Source organism: Cygnus olor, chromosome 9 (assembly GCF_009769625.2).
Source record: "Cygnus olor isolate bCygOlo1 chromosome 9, bCygOlo1.pri.v2, whole genome shotgun sequence".
NCBI lineage: Eukaryota > Metazoa > Chordata > Aves > Anseriformes > Anatidae > Cygnus > Cygnus olor.
The window spans coordinates 3759499-3785641 of NC_049177.1; the positions used below are offsets into that span (position 1 = coordinate 3759499).

A 26143-nucleotide genomic window follows, 5' to 3' on the forward strand; every position below is an offset into this window, starting at 1 on the left:
GGTATGACTTTGTCAGTGTTTCCTTATACTGCTCTAATCAAATGATCATGGGCTTAGAAGAAATCAGCTGAGGCTGAACCAAAACAATTTGGGAGGCTGATGCAGGGGAGGAAGTGTTTTTCTTTTTTTTTTTTTTTAAATTATTATTATTTTATATATATATATTTTTTTTCCTAAAATACTTTCTCAAGCACAGGGCCATCTCCTTTGACTGGTAAACCTATTCATAATTAGTCAGTTCTGGCATAGAGTACTCAGTTCCTCAAAAACTTATGTTCGTCTGTGAATGGCCAGGAGCAGAAATCCAAGAAAAGACTGGACGTAGCGGATGGTTCATCCCTATACTTCATAATGTTCATCTGTATAAAAACTAGTTCCTATTCTAGTTTTTTAGCCCTGGAAAAGAGAGTCGAGAAATCTCCCTTTGGCTTGTAGAATAGTTGTTCTGCTTTTCTTCCCATGCAGGTTTGAAAATCCAGCTGCAATTTGTTGCAATTCATCCAAATCCCACTGTGGAATTTGGGTCATGACAAGAAAATGCAGCTGGTTTGGGTACTGATGCTGAGGCCGTTAGCAGACTTACTATCTGTAGGATGTGATGAGTGAGCAGGGATGGGTGCTGTGAACCCAGCACAAAATTTGGCTTGGGGTTTAGGTGCTGGTGAGTGATGTGGTTGCTGGAGTGGTTACTGACTATGGAAACTAAACGGTGTTTCTCATCCTCTCCACCCTAGTCTGTCCATATCATATCAACATAGCACACTGTTGCTGAGATTTGTCTCAAGACTGCTTCCACACAAAGTATTCTAGTCACACCTCAACTAACACCTACATGAGTACTTACATGCTGAATGAAGATCAAGGAAGCAGTCCATCATATCATCTTAGAGATTTCCATTTGCACATTCACTTCCCAGTCAAACCTGGAATGTCAGCAGCACCCTACAGACCTTTGACAGACTTTGTCTGAAATCCTTCTTTGAGTTAGGGAAGTGCTTTACTTCCTCATCAACTAGTAAACAGGAAGAAATTTTTAATTTCTTCAGTATTTGAAACATATATGTTGTATATCCTAATGCTTTTAGCATTCAAAGTACTTTGCAGGGAACATTTTTCAGAGGTACTCTTCTCCCCCTCAATTTTTTGCTTGAAAACTCAGGCTCAAATGAAAGACTAAATGGAAAAAAAATAAAAAAGAAAAAAAGAAAAGCCACATTCCCATAAAACCATTTGATAGATAGGGAAACAAAGGCACAGGAGACCGACCACACAGTAGTTTGATGGCAGAGCCAGGAATAGCTTCAGATAATCCAATACATGTGCTTTAGTGATGAGAACACACCATCATCCTTCTCGATTCCTAAGTTGGTTCAAGCTCCTTCTCCATTCCAGAGTGAGATTTCCACGTAAAGAGCTTCTGAGAATCACTACTCTGGGGATCGCTGTCAACTCCAAAGTGTGTTATTTGCACATTGAAGTACTTAACTGAGGACCTTTTCTTTTTCCAGTTGCATTCACAGGAGGTTTGATAGTAATAGAGCTGTCTTCTGGTCTCTGCCAAGTTTATTTTCCAGAAGAAATATCTGAATGAGGAAACAATGACTAAAGAGGATACGTGAACTGTCTAGCATACTGCAAGGGTCCAAACATTCAGAAGAGAGAGGATTTTTAGGATGGCTGAAGGGTGTATTATTAGGAATAAAAGCATGAAATTGAGCGAAAGAAAATTTAGGCCGACTATTAGGAAACATTTCCTCATACAGTGTAGAGTTACCTCCCAGGAGAAATAGTGAAAGCCTTATGGTTTGAATGGTTTCAAAGAGCAGAAAAGTTTTGGGAATGACTTTCCATTAGTATGTGACACACTGTATAACCAAAGAGGTATTTTCTGGCTCCTCACTTCTCGTAAGTGACTCCATGTTCAATGTCAAATTCATGAGTTAGTTATCAGGCTTAAACAACGCCTATAAAATTGAGCTTAACTGCAAGGTTATTTGGAGGGGAAAAAAAAAAAAGGAAAAAGGCTCTAAAACTGGGAGTCATTAGAAACTCTGAGGAGACGGTTGCTAGGTTTGGAAGCTGAAGGTGAGACTCTGCCCAGGCCTGCACACCAGCTTCTTGGGAGGTCCTGTGACAGACCACTAATGGCAGGGCCTTAACTGTCCTGAGAGGCCTCACCTGAGGCCTCTCAAACACCTGCCATGGTCCCAGGAGCCCTATTTAAACCAACACCAGGGGCATTTGCTCTTTTCTTGAGTGGCATTGCAATGGGGCTGTTTTCTAGCTCAACTGTAGTCACTTCCTAGCCTTGGGTCCATAGGCAGGCATCCTGGCCTGGCCCGTCCTGTTCCAACAGAGGCACTGGGTGCTGCAGCTGCCCAGGCCTGGCCCTGGAGAGCCCCCGCTGCTGCTTGCGTGCAGGTGAGTTCAAGGCTCCAATTGCCGTTTGTGGGGAGAATGTTAATGATGATTTAGCTTCAGCACTGACTTTATAGCCTACTTTAAGTTTAGAAGTTTTGGGGGGATTATTTTCTTGTAATTTGTCTTGTGAAATCAATTTATACAAAACGTGATCTTAGTCATAGTTGTTTGAACGCTCAAAATCGGATCCATCGCTGAGGAGAAAAGGGAAGCTGTGTTGTCTGCCAGGTTTCAGGCTTGGATGGAGACGTGCTGATGTTAAAATGTCAGCCAAGTGGGCCAAATCACAACCTGTGATAAACCCTGTGCTTTTGAAGTGCATTAGAAATTGCTGGGCTTTGTCTGACTTCAGTATGAAATCAACTTGTAGCAGTTAGAGCCATGCTCTCTCATTGCTTCCTATTTTTCTTACGTTTATTGTACGCTGAGACTTTAAAGTTGTTGTTTCAGTTGAGCAATGTACAGAAGTGAAAAATAGAAGTGTAAAAAGAAGACATAAATGTGCTTTTGCATTTCTTAAAGAGCCTTAACCAGCCATGAGTACTTTAAACAATCCTCTCTAGGACCAGGGTTGGTGTTTTGTATCCACACAGGTTGTAATGTTTAAACTCATCATGTTGTAGTGCACTGAGGTCCACCTGTGCTTTTAATCAGGAGTTTGGAAGCACCTGTGAGGGATGGGTGGGTGTGCTGCAACCTGAGGAGGTGGAAGGAGGGTGTTTGTGGTCCTGTGAAAGTTGCTGTGGAAGAGAGGTGGTAAAAACTGTGCAGGAATTTTACTATGCTGTAATAAGATGGTAGTATTTCCGCTGTCTCATTACAGTAAACATGAGATAAATCTTTGCACTGAAGGACTTATATTTCCCTATTTCCTCCTTTGTAGGGGTCTAGGGAATAAGTGCAATGTGGCTCCAGGAGGGGTGCTGCCTCTTGGCCTGGGCAGCTCAGAGTTCTTAGCGATTGCACTGGCCTTCATCTTCCTTGCTGTTTTTCTGGTGATTGTTAAAGATATTTTCAAATATTGCTTGTGAGAAAGGATCTCCCAATCTTAAAAATTCTTACTATTAAAAATAAAGAAAAAACACCATCAAAAGGATTAAAAAAAAAAGATAAATGCCGCTATTCTGGCCTTGTCCAAAGCCCATAGTCTGCATCAAACATACAATGCAAAACCCCTTTCCAGTTGCTACAAGTTGGCTGTGTGTGCGCTAATACTGAAAAGTTTCCTAAAGCCTTTCAGTGGTTTATTTAGAGTTGGAAAGAGCCAGTGTACTTCAGAAATAGACGTAATATTCTAAACTTAGCTAAGCATAATAGCCATTGAGTGCATTGCTACAGCAATCCATGAAAAAGGCAAAATGAATACAAAATCCTTGTTAAGTTTCAGTGAATCTATCTTTGGATACATTATATAAAATCAGGGTCAAATACTGAGAGCTGGCTGCTCTTTTTTGTTTATATAGCTTTATGTTAAGCCACATATCAACTATATGCTCCTATGCAAAAGAGGTGTAATAGTTTCCGTTCAGTCCCCAGTGGACATGACCTCATTTAACAATACTGTAAGTGCAGCATGTTTTGGCTGTTTCTGCATGAGACAGGTGGAGGGAGTGAGCTTCATACTACAGCTTTTACTGTAAAGCAGACTGAATTCTTACCACAGATGGGAAGAACTGTCAGCTCCATTTAAAGGTGATGTTATTGGCTTAGTGGGACAATTATGCTGTAAATGCACATATCCTGGATAATATCTGGGTCTGTAGAAACATGCTATATAGCATTTCTTGATTGATTGGAGACGATTTTTCATTATTATTGTTAGAATAGTCTATAAATCTATTTAACTGTCTAAGCTTAATAAGTAAATACATACATTGTCCAGCAGCAGTGGGAAAGGTGTCAAACCATATGTTGGGGTTTCTGTTTAGGAGCCATAGATGTGACTTGGTTAATTTAATAGTCTTACTCTGCAAGTTGTCAAAGTCAATTGGATGACTCTCAGATTTCATTGCTATTTTCCGTCAGTAAAGTACAGCCTGTTCCTTGGCCATTGTTTTACAAGGATTATAACAGTAAAAGTGAAAATAATCCTGTTATTCTATAGAAGTAGTTACTGCAAGTTTTCAAGTCATGGGGAATCAAGGTGGCTTTGTTACTTGGTTTTAAGAGAGAAATACTTGAGGAAAGGCACCTTTGCTTTCCATGTAACTTATTGCAAATCTTGATTATATAATAATTGAGTACACCAATAACAATGCGGACAGAATTTACTGGTAATGTGTGGTGGAAAAATACAATGGCCACAGGAAGATAGGAATGACTACTATTTTAAGATGCAAGCAGCCTGAGAAATAGAGTAAGTCAAGAAAAATGTGGCCTGATTAGTTTTTTTTCGGAGGGGCAATAGGCTAAATGCATCATGCAAATGGACCACATCCACCCATAAGTTGCAGGAAATAAGTAGTCTCATCAGTAGAAGACCCACTCAATCAAATGCATTTGAAGTCTTTGAAAACCCATAAGGTTTTCTCTGCCATCTTAAATATTTCTTCCATTATTATGAGGAATTCCAGATATGCTGATACTATTTACTCAATGCTCGCTTCATCCTTTTATTAAAAGGTCTGTCTTTCTAAAGATAAGCCTATTTTTTTCCTCCTTTCTAAAAAGAAAAGCAAGAATGCTTGACAGCTCCTTTCTTTCTCTTTCCTCTGCTCACTATGCAGCAAATAATCAATCTTGGTTGAATGACGTTTTAGAGAAATTGCAGTTATAAAATGTGTCAGTACTTAAGAGAAGTGTAAAATGCCTCTTACATTTGCATAGTTGGGAAATCAGAATTTACCTAAACATACATGTGGTTGATGAAAGCATAAAAATAGAACTGATATTGTAACAGGAAAATTACAAGGTAGCTTTTTGAAGGAATTGGGTGATTTACCTGAAGAAAATGTCATGAATGGTTGCCATTGTGAAGACTTAAATGCGCAAGTCCCAGCTAAGCCCTTCAAGAGTGAGGGTGCCTAATTCTGGGTAGTGCTTACTGCCCTGGGCCTCAGACCCCTTCTTACAAAAGGGTCTCATCCTGCTTTCTGTAACTTTACTGCTATAGGATCAGGTATACTGTACTGCATATAATTCACCTTATGCAGAATGATCTGCAACTATTTTTCTATTTCTTTTTTCTTCATTTTTTTTGGGTACAATATATTTACCATGATTTCAGTAATAATCTAATAATATACATGGATTCTTTAAACACATACAGTTTAATTCTTTTCCCAGTGGCATCTCAGCAGGCTTTGCAAGCAGCAATCAATCAATAACCTTCACAAGGCCCCTTCAATCACTTTTTTTAGCTACACAGTTTGGGAACTGAAGGATAAGTGTGTTGAAAGACTTGCCCAAGGTCACACAAGGAGTTGGTAGCTGATTTTTTTTTTAATCCTAGACTCCTATTTCAAACTTCAGAACACACTGCCTCCACATAAGTGTGTTTTATGTGTTTATGTTTTGGGCAGGGTATAGGAACAGTCTTGCCACAGTGACTTTCTGGGTCAGTGACTATTCCTTTATAAATTTTAAGCTTTCCAAAGCTGAACACCTGAAAAGTAGAAACACGAGGGATACTTCAGGAGTGTGAAAGCTGATGTAGTGAGGATGTAGATTTCTCACTAGGGGAAACCACTGATGTGTTCCAACATCATTTGGTTTGCCACCAACCAACAAGCTAGTGATGGTGGCACTGACTCGGAGTCAGTTTGTGCGAGGTATTTGTTAATGTTGCTACAACAGATATTCATTATAAACTACAGTTACCCACAGTTTACTCTGTTTATACAACCATTTAGTGGTTATTTATTAAAAATAAAATTTATGTATGGTTATTGGAAGTATATTTTGGCAGGGAAGTAACCCTAGCAGAAATATGTCTGAATCAACACTCAGCTAGCAGTCACTCTTTATGCTGTCATATAAAACCTTGTTAAATAATATTTTGTTTCTATCTTCAATTGCTGTTATATAAGGCCAGTAATGAAAATCTCCCAAAGGATTGGTAAATGGCGTGAGTTTTTCTGTACATTTTCTCCATAAAAAAACTAAGCCAATGAGTGTCAACATTATTACCTACCTGAAGTGCTTGCAATAAACTTCGATAGGAAATTGTTTACATTCAGATTTTTGCAGGTAGAAAGGTCCTCTACATTTAAATACAATTTGAATGGCTTTTTGAGAACTACGGATAATTTGCATTCAGAAAGAAATTAGCTTGCATTTCAGTGGGACTACTCACATGCTTAGAGTTAAGTGGCTGACTGAATTGTTTAATGCTCAGAGAAGATACTAAAAATAGTATCTGAAGATGCTTATAATGTAAGAGAAACCTTAGATTTAGACAAGGAAGCAGTGCCAAACCTGATTGTACTTGTGATATTCTAGAGACATTTTTACCTTTTAATAACTTGCATTTGCTTGATTGCATTTTAATATAGTGGAAATTTCACCATTCTTCCTCAGTTTTTGTGATTTTTTTTGGGATGGGGGAGCCTTTAAAATAACTTCAGATGAAAGCCATTGGCTGGAAGCTGCTATCTAAAACTAAGAATAGGTTCCTGCATGATAGAAGATATTTAAATATACTGATATAGTTCAGTGTGAGGACAAAGTGGTTTCCATTTTGGCAATAGAACAGGCAATGTTAGTGGAAACCACCCTGCTTCTCCTGAGTGAGAATAAGGGATACGATAGGATATGAATAAAGGCTTGAAGGACAGAGCTTTTGGGAGTAAGAAACAACGCCCCTGGATTAGCAGCAAGCAGGTTGTTGTTTATCACATGTTTAGAGGAGGAGGAGAGGTGTTCTGATATGAGGTAACTGTGGAGCGCATATAAAGGAAGGCTGATTGTTGTGAACTCAGTCCATCTCTGTAGAGTTCACTCCTGTTAGTGATCAGAGGGGTGCATTTTGTGCTTCTTGAGGCAAGGGCATGTGTTTATGTTGAGAGAGAGATGTGGCTCCTCAGCCTGTGGAGTGCCAGAAGTAGGAGTGGTGGAGAGGTTGGCTGTTCTTTGTGGGTGCAGGTCCTGCTCACAGGAGAGGGACAGCAGAGGTGCAGCCCTGCAGCTCCTCTTCCTGCTGCACTAGCTGCCTGCAAGGACTTGCAGGGGAGCATCTGGGGAGGCTGCTTGTAGGCCTAAGTGGATAATTCATAAAGCGAAGAAGAGTCAATAAAGGTCTTTACTGCTTCTAGGTCCTCCAACAAAGATAAACAAGGACAAATACTGTCCCTGTCTTCAAGCCTTGTCCGAAATTGGTGGGAGTCTCGCTCAGACCTGCCTGAAGCCAACTCTTCATTAATCTGCTCCTTGAGTAAGGAGAACCTGCTCTAGAGCCTTGGTTGTCAGGGGAATGTAAAACATACTAGCCCTTGGCTTCCTGGACAAAAAGGAGGGCAGTCCCTAGCTGTCAGGGGGAAAAAAAAAAGTCAGGCCCTTGTTTTGGGGTAAAAACAAATGAGCCCCCTTTGTTCTGGGCTGGCTGCGCTAGTCACTGTCTGAAGAAGTTAGGCTTCACCCACAGTTACTACGTGGTAATAGCTGATTGCCTAGTATTTTGGGGGATACCCTCTTTCTGACTGCAGAACTACGGTCGTATGGCCAAGGGATCAGCTTGTGTGGCCCTAACAGTGAGGGGTCCCAGTCATGAGCTGTGCCTTGTAGCTCCTGGCCCATCAGTGTTCCCTTGGGCATTCAGCCTTTGCAGCTGCTTGCTCAGGGATTCTCCCATGGGACAGGAGATGTGGGAAGTTCTTGAGGGTCTCACTTCTGTTGTGGTTTAGCCAGGCTGGCAGCTAAACACCACACAGCCGTTCGCTCACCCTCCCCCCTCCCTCTCTGGGATGGGGGAGAGAAATGGGAAAGTGAAGCCTGTGAGTTGAGATAAAGACAGTTTATTAAGACAGGGAAAATAATAATAACAATAATAATAATAGTAATAATGTGTACGAAACAAGTGATGCACAATGCAATTGCTCACCACCTGCTGACTGATGCCCAGCCTATCCCCAAGCAGCCGGCCCCCCCCTCCACCCCGGCTAGCCACCCCTATATATTGTTCAGCATGACGTCAGATGGTATGGAATACCCCTTTGGCCAGTTTGGGTCAGCTGTCCTGGGTCTGTCCCCTCCCAGCTCCTGCTGCATCCCTAGCCTGCTCGCTAGCAGGACAGAGAGAGGCTGAAAAGTCCTTGGCTTGGTGTAAGCACTGCTCTGCAACAATTAAAACATCAGCATGTTATCAGCGCTCTTCTCATCCTAATCCAAAACATAGCACCCTGCCAGCTACTAGGAGGAAAATTAATTCTGTCCTAACTGAAACCAGGACAACTTCCTAGTCTCCAAAAGCTGTAGCACCTGACTGTGTGTTTGTTCTGAAAGTCAGTGCTGGTATCGAACCCTCCCACAGCAGCAGCAAGTCTGTTCCTACCCCCCTCTTTTCCCTTTGTGACAGAGAAGTGTCTTTGTCCCTGAGAGCTGCTGTGTTGGATGTCTTGTTGAGAGGTTCAGCTTGTATGTGAAGGACTCCAGATCACTTCTGTTGCTCTGCCTTTCACTGCATTTTCCCTAGAATGCATAGCCCTCGCAGTCCCTAGTGCTCTGTAAGAAGCTCTTAGGAAAACCTAGAGGCATTGTGATACAAAGAAATAATCAATACTGGTAAAGGATATAACCCAGTGAGGAGAGAGTTTATTTTTGAGACCTGGGACTTTTGAAACCTTTCAAAAAGCTCTTACAAAATTTGCTTGCTTGTGTTTGTAGCTGTTTTTCTAGTGTTTTTCACTCTGTACAGTCATAATGTTGCACTGTATTTCTTAGATTTAGGGAGAGAGCTACATGCCGTGCTGTGAATAGAGTAGTGAAGGGGCCTTTATCCGCCAGCCATTGGGAGCCATGAAGTAAGTATTGCTCTTCGTAGCAAAACAAAGCATGTGGTTAGGAGTTTGAATCCATAGCGAAGCTTGTCATTTGACCTGGATTAAGAGCTAATATGGGAAAAAAGAGGGCCATTTTGTATAGCCATAGACATCGATTCCACTACATAAGCACGGCTTTTTTTGTGTGTGTGTCTGGGTGTTTATTTACCAGACCCTAAACATATGCTACTCCCTCCTTTCATAGTTTTTCCTCCTCTACTGTAAAGCTACTCAGGAGCTGAGTAAGCTGTATCCTGGAAAAACACATTGCAGGAAATGGTATTTACCCTTTGATCTTTAGATCCTTCTTCTGCTGTGATATACAGTAACTGGTTTTGTCTTTGCTCAGTGAACAGGCTTTCTTCATTTAGATTTATGGCAATTGCTCATTGCTATTAGAAAAAGCTTTAGTGCCTTTTATAAAATAAGTGGAAAACGTGGTCTTTTTCCTTTATCTTATGACTTTTCATGCTGTCTGGAGACTAAGGTGTTTTTTTTGAGATGGATTTCTTAGATTGCAAAGTATTAATTGTATTGGTTTGGCTGTAACCATCTTGACATTGAAGTGTCCTTCTGTGTGCAGCCCTGATGAACTCAAAAGAAGCCTTTGTAGAGTAATCTGGCTAAATCAGAGTGGAAGTTTGCAGCACTTGTCCTAGAACAGAGCACTCGTGGGCAGACGCTTTGGTGTGTAGTAGCCAGTGGAGCTGTGTGTTTGCCTTGGGGTCCATCCCACCATGAATTGTTTGTGCTGGCATGTGCTGGGGTGCTATTCAATATGAGCAAGGAGGTCAGAAGCTGGACTACATATATTGCATGATGATAAAGGGGAAAAACTGAAGCAGATGGAGAAGTTGATGGCCTCTAGCACAGGCCTGAAGTCTTTCTATTTAAATATGAGAAAGAGGGGACTGCTTGACTTCTCATTAAATCCTGAGGTGATGGCAGAAAAGGATTTGCTGTCTTTGCCTTTTCTGTTTCTTTATCTGCCTTTTTATGTTGGAGGCACCCTGTGATTGAGTGATAACCAGACTGTCTCCACCTGGGAAGAGCCAAATTCTATCCCATTTCCATTTCCCAATAAGTTGAGGCTCTTTATTATTGTCAGGAGGCATTCTGGACATTACAGACATCTAGTATCATATAGGTTAGTGTTTGGAGTATGTGTGTGCCTCCCAGGCACTCAGTGAAGCAGGAAACTTCAGCAATAAAGTGGCAATTGTTGGCAGAACCATGCTTTCATTTTTTTCACCTCTTAACTACATCCCCTTCAAAAGTTCACTGAACGAATAACTTCCAGTGTATAAAAATGTTGTGTGAGAAATCTAAATCTTTTAGAGTAAAGTTTGTGGTAAAGTTCTGTCACTTGCACCTGTATCCAGTTATAAGGCTTTGTATTAATTACTTTTAAAGACTGTTGTACACTTTTAGAGTGGTACTCTTTTTTACAATATAGAGGATGCAATGAAGGGAAGACCAAAGAAGAATAAACGTAGAGGTAATTTTTTCTACCCAGTCTGATTCAGTTATAGAAGCTGTAGATGAGCATACTTTTATAATGTCACTGCAAGTCTTTTATGAAATTAGCCAAATTAGGAAAAAAAAAATAACTTTCTGTTGTATTATTTATGATCTGGAATTTTATCTGTATGTAAATACACCTCACAATAAGGAACAAGTAACAAGTCAGTGAAAAACTCTCCATAAATTTTCTGCATGTTGATTGCTTTATTTGCTAGCCCTGATGATCTTTAATTTCCAAGATCTACAATCATGCAGCTACGTCTTTTTTTTAATAACACTTACACTTGAATTTTTTGAAGCATAAAAGAAGCCTTTTTATACAGCTGTATGCTTTCATGAAGAATTAATGACTTGATAAACATTAGACTGTTGTTGTTTATGCAAATGCAGTCAGCTCCCTGAAAAGAAGGCCAGGTTGCATAGTGCGTGCATGATTTACTGTAAGAAAACGAAAATATTTCTTTTTTGTAGGAAAACAGAGTTGGTTCCATGCCATAAACACAATAATTTAATACATAGAAAATTCTCCTGTTAAAGAGAGCTTCCCACTACTCTTTTCTTCTTGCTAAGAATTGATAAGAGGCAAGTCCAAGCAGCTTTCTGTAGCTGTTCATGGGTCTCTTAATAGACACAGCTTGTTAATTGATTTTAGGTACTGAAATACCAGCGATGCCTAAAAGAAAGGGTAATCCTTTTGGCTGCTGCCTTCCTAAAGTGGGCCTGTTAATCAGCACTTTATATGGAAAGCTGGAGAAAGCAAGGAGGAAGAGTTTTAGATTTGAGGTTGTAAAGCACTTAGTGTGTAGTGCTTTTGTTGGTTGCATGTAGAAGAGCAGCTAATGGATGCCTTTTGCTTCTTAGAGTTCAGGCGAAGACTCTGAAATACACATTTTTAGAAACATCTGTTTGAGGTGTCATACCAGAACAAGGTGTAATGATGACAGCAAGGGATTGCAAATGTGTTTTCAACCTTAAGGCTATGTTTGTGAAGGTCTTTACTAGTACCCCAATTTTTGATCCAAATTTTGTTTGGGGGCTGTTAATTGTAGGCATGGCCTGCAATGTTCTTTGTCCCATGGATTGCTACCTGTCATCAAGGCCCAAGTGTTGCCCTTTAGCTCTAAATGCTTGGAGGCTTCTGTGTGTGCTATATTGAATTACCTGTAGTGTTTTGTAGTGCGGGCCCTGTTCAGGTCTCCTCACCTGAACACTCTTTTACTGAAATTAAATATTCTGTAGTAGTTGTATGTTTTACAGTAAATAATCACCAGCAGCCTGAAGTATTTGCTCAGGTATAGCTGTGAAATGTCAACAAGATGTTGAACGTGTACTTTCCAGAAACTATGCATGGGGAATGTCTTAAATCCCTACTTTAAATCTCAAAAAATAAACTCCCCCTGCACGCCCCCCCTCAAAAAAAAAGACAAACAACCAAACAGGAAAAAAAACCCACAACCCTCACCTAACGTCTTAACGTTTACTTTTGTTTACTTTTGTTTTCTGTGGTGTTAGGTGTTATTTTAAGTGATTTCATGCATACACTTCATGAACGATACTGGGTTGGGGTGCTGTGCTTTTACTATATAAAAGCTGGATATTTACAATGCTTCCTACTGATCAATGTTTAATAAACTCCGCGTATTTATGGCTGAAATTCACCTTTTTTTTTTTTCCCTGAGATGCCAGAAACCATCTGGTCACAGCAGGACTAAGTTTAGCACTGGCTAATTTTCCTGTCTTTTTGGACACTCACTAATTTACTGTAGGTACGAACTCTGTTAAAGCTCATACCGATGCATTTCTGCAGCTCTGGTCAATTACGCTGAATAAAACTAACATTATGATGGTCTGCCCTATGACCGTACCATTGTAAGGATGTGAACATCAGAGCAGCTATACAGCTTTGGACTAAAGGTACAGCTTGGTCATTGGCAATTTTTCCTGCAGGCAGCCAGTTCTGGTCACTGTTGCAAACAGGGCAAGTATGTAAGAGTACTTCCTGCAGACACTATTGATAACATGCAACTCAGACTTCCTAAGCAGAGATGTGTCCTTTGTTTTGGTAACTTTTTGGGATTTCTCTTCCATTACCTTGTGCAGTCTCCCCTTAAACTTGCATGAACTTTGATACCTGCAACATCCCGTGTCACGAAGTACTGTAATTTAACTACAAGCTGTGTGAGGCACCTTTCAACTCTGTGTTTAGAGTATACCACTTTTAAGTTTCATTTACCAGTCCTTAACTATTATACTATGTGAGCCTTTTCCACTGCTATTGTACCCTTTTTGAGTGTGTGTGTGTGCATGTGTAAAACCCTACATTGTATGTAAGATCTGGCTGCATCAAGTTACACTGCGGTGGATTGGCATTCTTTTTACCATATTCTGTTCCTGTCTCATAATGCCTCTGTTCCAGCTTGCTGCAGTTCGCTGGGGAGTCAGATCAAAGGATGCGGTCAGGATGCTTCCATTGCAGAGTGCAGCGTCTGGGGAGCAGTAGTACCCTGGTTTGTGAGAACTTGCTGAAGTACTGGCAGCAGTCAGGCCGCCCTGGCAGTGTAGCTGTGAAAGCTAACTGTGGAGTTGCTTCAGCTGGAGGCTTTCTGGTACTCTGCTGCTTTATTTACCACTAACTCTGGCATCCTTTTACCAGTGTGCAGTCCACAGTATAGACATATACAAATCATATGCTGGTCATGGTACTGAGCAGAAGCTAAATAGGGACTCTTGCTTTTGTCATTGGCAGGAGAATTCATTCCCGATTTGACACAGAACTCTCAACAACTTATAATAAAGCTACTGTGGTAAAATAAGTCCCACCTGCACGTGCTACTTGTGAAAGCCGTTGCACTCCGGACTGTCAGGGACATTCTGGGCCCTCACGAGTCTACCACATGACTAACATTTCTTTAAATGGAACAAATGTCTCTGGGTATGAAGTTGATTCATGTCTAGTATTACTTCATACATTTTTGGGATGCTCACACTTGATTTATTTGCATATTAATTATAGTTCTCATCAATTAATTATGTTCGTATGCATTCTATACATTCAGGAACGTGTGCTGGGTTTTGTCTTCCTGTTCAAGTACATCCTATTGGCAAACGGCAGCATTTGGAAGCAATAAAATTAAATGGAACACAAACACAACTTAATTTTCCTGGGTATGGTTTAGTTTCTTGACAGACAGGGCCAAAGTCTTTTATCTTTGCTGTTTAATAGGGAAATGATTAATATTTTAAATGATAGTAGAAAAAATGAAAGGCTTATAGTTGCTGCGTGAAAGCAGCTGAAGTTCTGCCTGGTAGTAGCTGGAATGATGTAATGAGAAAGGACAGCTTGTGGCTAAGCACAGTTCAAATAAGCTTGAGCAAATTGATTCTTTCTTTTTCCATGTCTGAATGTGAGAGACACTTTTTTTCTGGTTATAAATCATGGAAGAAATCCAGGAAACCTATTGCTGGTGTCAAAAGTAATTGTGTGTGTTACTGGGGCCGTTCTATTGGTGCTCTGTCTATATGTATAGTATGTAATGTATAGTATGCAGTATGATTGTTAGCCTCTGCATGAGGACAGCTACGTCAAGAACTCCTCAGCAAGATTTTGCTTTGTTCAGTGCTCTTCTGTTGGTGTGTTTGAGACCATTTCCCACTGACTTGTCTCCATTTTTATTTTTGACAATACCTACCATTCTGAATGTAGATGTAATTAATATGAAGAAAACACTAATCAATAGCCAGGTAGCAGTTCTGTGCTTCTGATGAAAGTTAGTGTGCGCAAAATTTCTTCTGTTTTGAGTTCATGGGACTTAATTCTGATCAACCACCTTGTAGCTGCTGAGGTCTGTGTGTGGAATTTGACTCTCATATGTAATTGTTGATGACTCGTTCTCTAACAATTGCTGATTTGAATGACAATGGTGATACGGTCAGCGGGGCAGATCCTCTTGCACACTTAAAGCTGTGCTGCTGTGCTTCAGAATCCTCTTATAATTTAGCAAATCTGATAAGGGAAGGTTTGAGTCCCATATTTATCTCATTTTTTCATTTTTAATTCCAGAATGAGTATGTAAAAGCAGAATTAAGAACAGCAGAAGAATAGTCTGTGTTGTATGCTGCAGTTACTAGTTCATACAAGTTTAACCAGTGGATATATAAATAACCAGGTAGTATCCAAGGCTTTCTGGAAACTATTTCAGTTTCTCACTCCAGAAATATTTCCTATGAGCAATTCAGCTTGGGAAATTCTGGATTTGTTGAGAATCTCCAAGTTCCCCAGGAGTATTTCTATATGCTGATTAGTTCCAAAACTGCTGATTTGATGAGATGATCTGGATTATTTTTCTGCTGCTGGATGCCATTTGTTTGTATAATATCCCCTGATGAGTTTCTGCTTGTACTGGAGAGAAGGGTTACAGCAAATACTGGGATACAAAATCTGGTGAAATGGAATATATTTTTGCAATGTCTATGTTGTGCATATTTGACTATTCGCCCTTCCTGAAGCTCAGCTGGCTGTGTGGGCTTAACCTGGGAAGTCCGTGAGATGAAGGCTATTGGAGTGTGGGCCAGGGTGGAGGGAAATGAGTAGTATTTGGGTGAAGAACAGTGAGTGACTGACCTGTATGGCACACCACAACACTGAGTATTTTGAATATCATCAGAATTAGTCTTCCTGTCTTAAGCATTATGAAATCTGAAGGTGTTTGTTTCCATATCACAAGCATAAAGTTCAGGATGAGTACATGTGAACTCAAACCTGCCATTCATAATGTGAACTAAACACTTTAAATACAAATTTCTAACAATGAGCTTGGGCTGTTCTTCAGGTGCAGTTCAGGTTGGCAGGTTGTCTCCTTAGGTGGCTATGAGATTGGTTGAGACTTGTCTTCATTTCATTTCCTTTAGGCTTGGGAAAAGGCATGGGACAGCAATAAAGGGCTCACAGATACCTTATTCTGGTAAGGGAAGGATTTTTTTTGTAGTGCTAGCAGTGTGAAATGAATACTTAAACACTTGTAGTACAGCTTCAGAGGATATAGAGACATTGCAGTACTCACCCGAAAGATGTAGATTCAAATCTAGTCAGGCAGTAGAGGCGGCTCCACAGGTGGGTTTAGGGTTCTGACTAACGTTGCAACCCCATGAAGAAGACAGGAGACTAACAGCATCACTAGCAATATAGCCAGATTTTTCCAAAAAATTGCTGAGGAAATCTTCAAAACCTGTCCAAAATATGTATCTGCTGTCACCTTGAAATTAGATATTTTTTTGAATTGATTGTTTGGGGCTAAATTAGCAGTAAATATGCTATTGAGTAAAAGTATAAAAACTAAAAAATCTTCAGTCAGATTCTCACCTGTCCTCTTCCCTTCCTTTCCTGTGTGTTCTGGATGATCAAAGGGAGGGTGTCTCTGAAAGACGTGTGTCTGTAAGGGAACAAAATAAATATTAGCGTTCCTTTCTACTTTGTTGCTTTTATGAGCTGGAAGGAATTGCCTTCCAAACTGCAGGAGATAAACATGGCTGAGCTCGCTTTTGCACAGGAATTCAATGTATCGCAGAATATATGCAAAAAAATATTGCATAAAACTGTTGTGGATGGGCTGGCTATGCAGTTGGAGATATTATGCATTGTTAAATGTTGGAAGATGCCAACAGTGCTCAGACTGCTGCAGTATTCATACAGGGTGCTTTTCCAAATTGGCTGCTTCACTAGACTGGCAGACAGAAGACTAACAAAGATTTTAAATCTATAGAGAGAGCTTCTATAACTGAAACTTTTCCCCAGTCCACATTAAGCCACTATAGCATAGTAGCATCTATGTAGGTCATTTAAAAAAAGTTATATATACAAATGATGTTAAATAAAAACTTTGTTGGCTCAACTACATGGTGTCAAAACAGTTGTTGCAGATGTATTAGGTGACTGAGGCTGTAGCTCATTTACAGTATTAAGTCCCTCTATTTCCCTGTGTGGCCTTGGAAACAAGCCCACTACATTTAAAGGGGAGCCCGTATTTACTTCTGTGCTTATTCTGTTTCCAGATATTCTCTCAGATCTCTTGTGAGAGGGAAGGATTGAAAGTAACACAGACACTTAACAGGATGAAATATAACATGGAATTTTCTGATTCAGCCTCTGTAATTACAGTTTATGCAGGAAGAAGCACTCCCAGGAGATTCCTGCAGATAAGCAACAGGAATGATGGTGCCTCTCTGTTGCTGTGTTGGGAATGTGGCGTTTTCCATGTGCTTCAAGGTTTCAGATAATGAATCTGGAGGCTGCTTGTGCTGCCTGCACTGCCTGACGTGGGACACCTCCAAGGGGCACCCCTTAGAAGGTATTTTCATTACCCTGGTTCCTATAGCTCTCACTTAGGTGGGGGCCATGTTCTTGCACTGGGTAACAGGAGTCAATTTCCGATTGACCAAAGCAATATTTGGTGTCATAACTTTGTGGAGTTGGTCTTTGTGGTGCTTTAACAGAAGAATGACCAATGCCGATTTAAAACAAGTACGTGAATTGACACACGTGCACAGACCTGTTAAATTACTACTTTCATAGGAAAGGACTGCGCTTGGATTGCCAGTTTCTCTGTAAACATTCATGACTGGTGATATATATTTTTTTTAAAATAGAGTTTTGACTCTGCTACAGCATTCTGTGTTGCCCAGCAGTGTAAGTAAACTGTTTTAAACTGTATTTAAAATCATATGACTTACCAAAAAAAAAAAAAGGAAGGTTTTGATGGGTTTTTTGTTCTTTGAGACTTTATGGTATGCTGGAGGCTGGAGACTGCTAATTCTCTGGCCATGAGTGTTAGACTTTCTTTAAAAACAAACAAAAAGTCTGTTTTGATTTGCATGCAGTCCAACTGCTGGAAAAGCTCAGGCAATTGCAATTAAAAAATAGAAATTAAAGAATCACAAAACACGCACTCAGAGATAGAATAGGGAAGATTGTACCAAATATTCATTTGAGTATGAAAAGACCACACCTACCATGCCTACCCTATGTATAATTACACAGACATAGATATGCTTAAAAGGAAACTAAGTATATTATCTTGTAGTCTGTTCCTTCACAAGCATATGTCTGTGAGCATGAGTGGCACTTGCCCTGTGCAGAACCATAGAATATCCTGAGTTGGAAGGGACCCACAAGGGTCACCAAGTCTAGCTCCTGGCTTGCTTGACACAGGACCACCCAAAAATCAGACCCTATGTCTGAGAGCAGTGTCCAAATGCTTCTTAACTCTGGCAGGTTCAGTGCTGTGGCCACTTATCTGGGGAGCCTGTTCTAGTGCAGACACCATATGCACTGCATGCAGCTCTTTTGATGTTTGAGAGCTGGGCGTCAGTGGAATTTTCAAGGTGCCTCACTCCCAGGATGTCCTTTGCACAAGTCTGTGTCACTTGTGTCCTCATAGGTAGCCTGATGTGTCTATGGGGAAATGGTACGGTTTGTTGATCGAGGTACTAGCACTTAAATATGCCCCATAATTTAAAAAAAATAAAAATGGGGAAAAAAAGAAACACACACAAAAACAACTTGAAATAAAACATCTTACAAACTGATTGTGGAGGAAGGTAATTGCATTCAGAGGTAGGCTGTTCTTTGGGAAAAGTTCCAAATCTGACCCTCTCTAGCCACTCATCCTTTGTCCTCTGTTAATTAAGGTGAGGCTGGGAAAAGACACAGGCTGTTATTACTCACGAATTGTGGTGTATTGATCTCATGTGCCGAAGAGTCTGTAGTAACTTTTTTCCCCTGTCTTTAATACTAGCAATGTTATTGGTTTGTGTGAAATTGGAGGTTGGAATGAAATCTGAGGTGAGATCCTACTTTTGTTTGCATTAATTTTCCACTGGTGCATCTGCTGTGAAGTCACCAGGGATTTACACTGTAATGGAGACCTGCCTGTCAGTGGAGCAGGGGCTTCCCTGGGTGACCCTTCTCACAGGAAGGGATAGAGGAGGGAAATGGGCATTGCAGACTCATTTTAGCTTCACATTAGGATTTAGAAAATGAGGCAGAGGGGAGGGCTATCTTTTGATTTTTATTCTGAATTTTTTTTACCTAAGTTACTGTGGGGCAATTTTTTGTTATTGTGATGAATCTTATTTTGCCTACCTTAGTGTGCTAAGGATACAAAAGTGGGAAAGGTACGAGTATGTTGGAATTGTGCTTATTGACTAACTTCCATTTTTTTCTGACCAAGCTATGACATTTGGAATATAAGTCTTGTCTTTTAATTTGACAGAGAGAGGCAACTGTAACACATTGGCCATTTTGTGGCTGGCTGCTAAATCTTATTAATGATCTTATTAATTCTTCTATTTGTCCATCACAGAAGTGGTTACACTTCTTTTGCTATGGGTCTGCAGGGAAAGATTAGATTTGTGAACCTACCTTCCTGCAAACTGATGGAAAGACAGCTGTGCTTATTTCATTTTGAATGACCTGGCATACTGGAGGCAAGTGGGCTTCAGCTTTTCACCCGGAAGTGCTGATGGTTTCACAGTAGCATGTGAGAGCTGGAAGCCTTGTCTGAAATGAGTGCTTATGCAGCTGTAATTAGGCCATCCAGCTGTCTTGTAGCTGAGATGTTTTTTTTCTCCAGGAAATCAAGAATTCACCTTTGCAATGGCTTGAACTCTCAAGCTTGTGTGTTTTCACTTAAGTGGTTCACAGTATATTTAGTTATTTGTAAGATCAATGCAGTGCTTTGTTCAAGTTTCTGGGCTATTAAAGACAGTTGATTCACTTAGCCATATGCTTATGCTAAGCCTTGAAGTTGGAGTAGGAGCATGTAACTTGGAGTCTTCACTCTTCCTGATGCTCTCAGAAGCTTTCCTAAAGAGGAAGGGAAATACTGGCATACGGATTTTTGATGGTGTTGCTGCTAATGCTTGTCTCTGCCCAGGTGTTATACGTGCAATGAATCAAAAATCATGCTCATCAGTCCAGGGCATGACTAGCATGTTCAACTCATTCTGTTAAGAATGACTTTTCAGTTGCATGAAAGGAGGAATCTAAAAGAGGCTTTAAAAGGACTTTCCGGTTATGTAGGAAATATTAATACAATCTGTCCATCTTTGTAACATCTTTATAAGTCCACTTTAAGCTGGATCCATTCCTTTGAATAAAGACAGATTGCACTGATCTTGGTGGAGACGGGTGTGAGAAGTGTGGAAAAGGAAGGAAAGCTACTGTGACAGGAGCCTGAGGTGCAACGTGTGAGGAAGCATGTGGCTCTTCTGACATTGGTCTGTTCTCACCTGGTTTGATTCCCTACATGCGCTAATGTGTGGGATCAATAAGTTACGTTGATTTGTGCCTTAGTCCAAAACAGGTAGACTTTTGTGTCAGCTATTTGTGGGGGAACCCTGCTTGTAACTGCTATGCCATATTGGAAATGAAGAAGGTTTTTCTGTCTTTGCTGTTCCAGAAGCAGACAATGGAATGGGAAATCGCTGTGGCTGAGAGGAGATCAGCACTGCTGCTCACTGCTTATTTTAATCAGCTTGCTGCATACCCACCCTGTGAACTAAAACAGAAGTCTTGGACTCATGGCACTTGCACAAAATTTTTCTTGAGGAATGTAGACACAGTTACATAATTCAGTGCATAGGTGCCTGGCATCTCAGCTGCAGTGCAGCCCTCACTACATGTAAGTTGCTGCTCTCTGTTTGGGAAACCCTGCCTCTTGTTTAGGTTTTGTGCAGTTCTGTGTATGAATTCTCTTCTGATATCTTTGGGCAATGTCAGGCTGGCACAGCAGTGCCCTGATTCTATTCAGTGTTTTTAAGCACAATAATCTGTCATAAATGTAATTCTTAAACATCATTTTAATGTTTCAGATGGCTTTGTTTAACACTATTGCCAACATGTCATCAGTCCACAACATTGCATTTTGTGACATACTTAGAGCAGAACAGAAATCAGTTTGCTTTTGTAATGGTTTCTGCACCTCTACTTTCTTGCCAGTAATAAAGCAATAATCTGCCTTGGTCCATCTGATGCTTTCTGTATGTCAGAGGCATGTATCTGATGGACTTCCCTTAAACTATCAGGCCAAAATATTTGTTATTCAGAGCTAATCACAGATTTGTAATGGTTTGTTCTTGGATTTTGATTAAACCACTGTAGCGAATTCTACTGTGGTGGAGACTCTCACCTGCTGCTCAGTTCAGTGGGACTCAGGGGAGTTAAGGTGGCTTACAGTGTAGTGAAATGATAGGAGTAGGGGCAGTACTGCAAACTTCTTAAAGCATTCCTACAGTGATTTACAATCAAAACCTAATGCCCCTCTTTCTTTTTGGTTGCTCACAGAAATTGTTAGAACTTCTGTTCTAAATTAACCAGTTTATAATCTCATTTGCCAATTAGTATTAAATTTTGGCAAACCTGTAAGTGGCTTTGAGAGAATTAAAAACATGAACAAGGAACTATAAGAGGAAAAGTTTGTTGAAGTTGCATGTATAAATAAAGTATAAGGTAAAGAATACGCTATGAAAATTCAATTAAAATTTAACTAGAGGAATCCTTCAAAAATATAATGAAAATTTCAAGTGCACTGAAACAATTTTATGGAAGAAGCTGAAAAAGTATTTTGCATTTCAAAAGCAAATGAGATCAAAATTCTTTTTATAACAGCCACAAGAGCTATAAGATAGAACTTAAGATACAGTGCATATCATGCTATTAAAATTAAAACCTTATGGGACATGCATTGATCAAACATTAATACTCCTGCAATAAATGAGTCTGAATATTACCAGATGACGAGTGGAGAGACTGTGAAGTGAACTTTGAAAGGTAAGAAAAGGAATAATGTTTAGGTTTATTCTGATTTTTCAAAAAGCAGGTTTGGTGAACTGTGCCTGCCAGTGACCCGTTGTTCAGGGACTGAAATCTGGCTGCACTGCTCCCCCTCTGTGTCTGATGTGGTGGCCGTGGAAGGGAGATATTTAATTGGTGGCATTTTTTAAAAATCTGGCAATGAATGGATTTGAAATGCTGCCAATGATAAAACTCCAAAATAATATTCTTGCTGCTTCAGAGAGAATGAGTACCAGAGTGCCAGCAGATGCCTTCCTTTTAATTCCTCCATGACTGGCAGAAGCTGTTTTAAATAAGTAGAATGTAGTCAGACATTTGAAGTCTGCTGCATGTAAAATGCTTTTTGACCTGAATAAGATTGTGTTTATAATCAACAAAACATCATTTGTGTATGGATTTACCTGTGGCATTTCAGGTAGCCATTATCTTGCTTCTGCTGGCACCCGTTGTGCATCACCCAGCTCCTGGTGCTTCTGCTCGGGAGCGGGGTGGTGGTATGGAGGTAGCGCTGCCCTGGTCCTTTTGTCTGTTCACTGAATAGCTCATCAAGCATGGATGAGCAGGGGCAAGCTTTGTACCTCATACAGAGGGGGGATGGTCTGTGTGAGGAACTTTCTAGTATGCTCCCCTGCTCAGTCCCAACATCGCAGTTGGTATGGCCTGTTCTGGTCTAGAAGCTCTAAACCATGGAAAATTGTTTCTATGTTACTCCCCTAATGGGTTTCCAGAGCTGTGCTTATCAGGTTTATAGAATTACAGCTCTAGTTTCATGCTGGGGTAATTTTTTTTTTCTGATGAATACTTTATTAAGCAAAAAATCCGGCATTGGTTCACCTGAAGTTATCCTTAGGTTATTTCATCCCAGGAAGTGGTTTCAGTTGAAGAAAAGCATGTTGTCACAGAGCTAGGGTGAGGTGTGCAGGTGCCTCCATCTCATTCTTAAAGTTTGTAGACTCCTGGATGTTATATGGGGTGTGATATAGGAGACCCTGGCTCAGATTCCTTCTGTCTGGCTGAGCATGGGAACATGAACTTGAATTTTGTCACCCCTGTGGTCATTCCAACCACTGACCAAACGCTCTTTGGTGAAATTAGTTCTTCATCTTGCATTAAACATAAAATCCCCTACGTGTCCCTGAACCCCCTGTCCACCTTCCCCACAAAAACAAATGAAAAAATACAAACAAAACTCAGCAAACAAAAGAAAATGTTGCTGTAGAGAAAGGGTTTTCTTGACTTGAAACAAATGTTTTCACCTTACGTAAAACTTAGGGTAAGTTCGCTTTTGGGACTGATGTGAAATACTTCTGGCTCTTCATCTGCTGAGCTGTGACATTGATTATTCACACACATTTTTATTGTGGGCTGTGTTAGAGAGGTAGGCATTTTATGGGAGGTTTTATGTTTGGCCTCTAAGAACTGTGGACAAGAAGGGGGGTGGGGAGTCTACCTGATCTCTGTCCCTGGCAGATGCTATGAATAAGTTATTTACAGCAAGTGATTCACAGTCAGAAGACAGAGGAGAGATAAGCAGCTCTTTTTCATGGCCTGTATCTGCTGTGCCTGCCTGTCAAGAGATGCCTGTACAGGTTGGTTGAGGTTGGGATGGGGGAGAGGCTGCTTTTTTCTTTTATGTTAATGCACAGGAGAGGAGAGAACAGCCCTGTATGGAGCTGGCAGATCGGAAGATGGGAATGGCCCCTAGGAATGGTAGCAGTGCATCCATCAAGTTCCCTGGGTGAAAGTAGGAGGAAACACTTGAAAAAATTGGCAGTCGCAGATGTCAGAGGGGAGCTGAGCATTCTTCTTCGAGTGTTTATACTGTTGCCAGAACTCTCTCTGTGCCCCCGATAGCTTTATATACCCGGATAAAAAGTTGGTAATTGTTTAATGTGATTTCAGAGCCTTTTCTGTCTTTGGAAAGATGATGTACTGTCTCAAAGCTACAAAAACAAAAAAAACAACGAAAATATGTATTTTAAAGTGTGTGTTGGATTAAATCACTATTTCAGGTTCTTCTTGGGATCTGAATGTAAGAGTTTTCCAGAACTAAGTTTGGTCAGCTGCTAAGTCCTGTTGAGCATGCAGTTTTTCTTGCTAAATCCCATTATGTGACCTATGTCCTCTTATAGGCACAGAGCAGGCAGGACCTCTGCCTTGTTTTTATAAATCTTTCTTGTTCAGCTCCTAAGGCTAACCAGGAAAGTGCCTGTTAATACTGATTCCCATGCCTCCTTACCTCAATCCACTCCCAGCAACTCTGCAGCAAGCAGGAAACTTCAGCTGTGTATAGCCTTCCTGTCAAGGGGCCACTGCAGGGGGATGCCAAAGACGTTTCTCTGCTTTCCATGTGAACGCGGGGTCTCTTGCTGAATTTCATAGCAGTCTCCTCTCTTACTCTCCATGAAATCGCTGAATTGTGGGTCTGACAGACTAACTTCTGTGACTCTGAGAAGCTGGATCATGTAATGGGTACTATAACGGAAAAACACTCTCAAAAATAGGCTTACTGGTATTTGAGAAAATACCAAAGACTGCCTTTGTGAGGTTTGATGCTTAATTTTGCTTTTTCTAGATGCAGCTTTTATCTGACCCACAGAAGTTTTCTGGAACACATTAAGTTGAACGTTCATCATAGTTTTCTCAGTGATAAGTCTTGTTGCATTTTCCATGACATGTACTTTGTATGCAATTCCCATTAATAGTTTTCCAGTTATAATTTATTTTTGTTGTTTATCTGCACATATTTGGAGACAGATGTGTAATTTAAAATTGTAATAGTGAAATGAGATGAGAATTTAAAAAGGGTTAAAAATGAATGTAGTAAGATAATCTAGAGTTATGTTAGAAAGGATTAAAAGCATAAGATATATAAATCCCTGTGCCTCAGGGGGATAATTGATGGAGTTTAAAAAGGAATTTCCCTGATGGGTAAATTAGTCTATAATTGCCCCCATAGGGATTGCCTCCTTAAATGTCTGATATTGGTGTCTGCTGATACTGTGCTTGATGGACCTTCAAAGTAATTCAGGATGACAATTCACATATCGTAGTTACTAATATAGTATTGTGCTTTTAACTTAGATCTATCTAATTTTTTAAGGGGTGGAGCTAACTTCCATGTAAGTGATCAGCATATATTTGGCAGTCAGCTAGAACTGTGAACTGCTACCTTTAATTACAGGCTAGATGTTATTTTGGGCAGGTAGGCAGAACGCTTTCTTGCCCAAATTCAGCAATGATGTAAAATTGTCAGTAAGAGACTCAACCTAGTAAAAGTCTGAGTTGCAACAAGTGAGTTACAAATGCTGCTGCTAGGAAAGTTCTGATCTCTCAGTAGATGGTTCACTTCTTTGCACCGAGTAGGTCAAAGAAATTATTAATTTATGCTTCAAAATAGATTTATTAAAAGATAAAGTTTTTAAAAAATGTGCTTACAGATCAGTCATAGCCTAGCCATTGGTTGAACCGTGGCAGTAAGCGGTGCAAGGCACCCACTCCTGTTGCTATACTGAGTGAGTACCAAATGAGGCAAATGATGCTCTTGGTGCCTTGGAAGATGGAGCCAGAGCCAGGTGGTGTAAAAAGCTTGAAGCTAAAAGGAATCAAAAGAGATGAGGAGAAGACATCTGGGAAGGGGTGAGACGCTTAGCTGAAGGGTTGAGGAGGTGTAGAGGCATGGCTATTGCAGAACATAAGTCATCTTGGGCTTTTTACTATGACACCACTTGTGGAAAAAAATGTGCCTGTAAAAGCAGTTGCTTTTGTGTCATCTTTTAAGTATTTGTAGCTTGTTTCAGTGCAGTCACTTAGTAAAAGGCTCTTACAGGAATTTTCTAGATGAATGTTAGGTAATAATACTTTTATTTGAAAACCTGATACTCAAATCTGTTGTGCAGTTAATTGGGGAACAGATAATCAGTCTGTGCTAGTTCTTGTGGATACAAGGAAGTGCAGAATTTGCATGTCTGATTTTGCTACAGACATGAGATATAAAAGCCAGGTTTCATGAAAGATTTGCAGGAGTTCATGAACTTTGTTTTGTACTGTGAGTCAGCTTGGTCAGCCAACTGTCTGCACAGGCACAATCAATGAGTCAGGTATTACTGACTGCCCGTTGTATCTGTCTCAGTGCATGAGGCAGACGGAGTGCCACGGGAAAACATAGTGGTGTCAGGTGAGTCTTGTCTCTGGACTTGCATTCTCCTGAAAACAGAATTATGAGCAGAGGAAAATGAAATCTTGGTTTTGCTCAGAATTGTGGGGCCATATGGAGTCAGCTGAAATAATGAGGATGGGCATATCTATGGCTGGTGTGGAACTTGTACGTTTGCTGTTTCCTCTGTTATTTCACTGTTTTCATCAGTCCCATCAA

The 26143-nt window shown here is 40.4% G+C and overlaps 1 long non-coding RNA gene across 2 annotated transcripts in view; it reads left to right on the top strand.

Annotated features, from left to right (window-relative positions):
• The first annotated feature begins 2255 nt into the window (after positions 1-2255).
• LOC121074878 overlaps positions 2256-26143 on the top strand; it is a 120780-nt gene continuing 96892 nt past the window's right edge. For both annotated transcript variants that reach the window (XR_005822591.1, XR_005822590.1), the window contains exon 1: positions 2256-2421. This is a non-coding gene — a long non-coding RNA (uncharacterized LOC121074878). The remainder of the gene's footprint in view (positions 2422-26143) is intronic.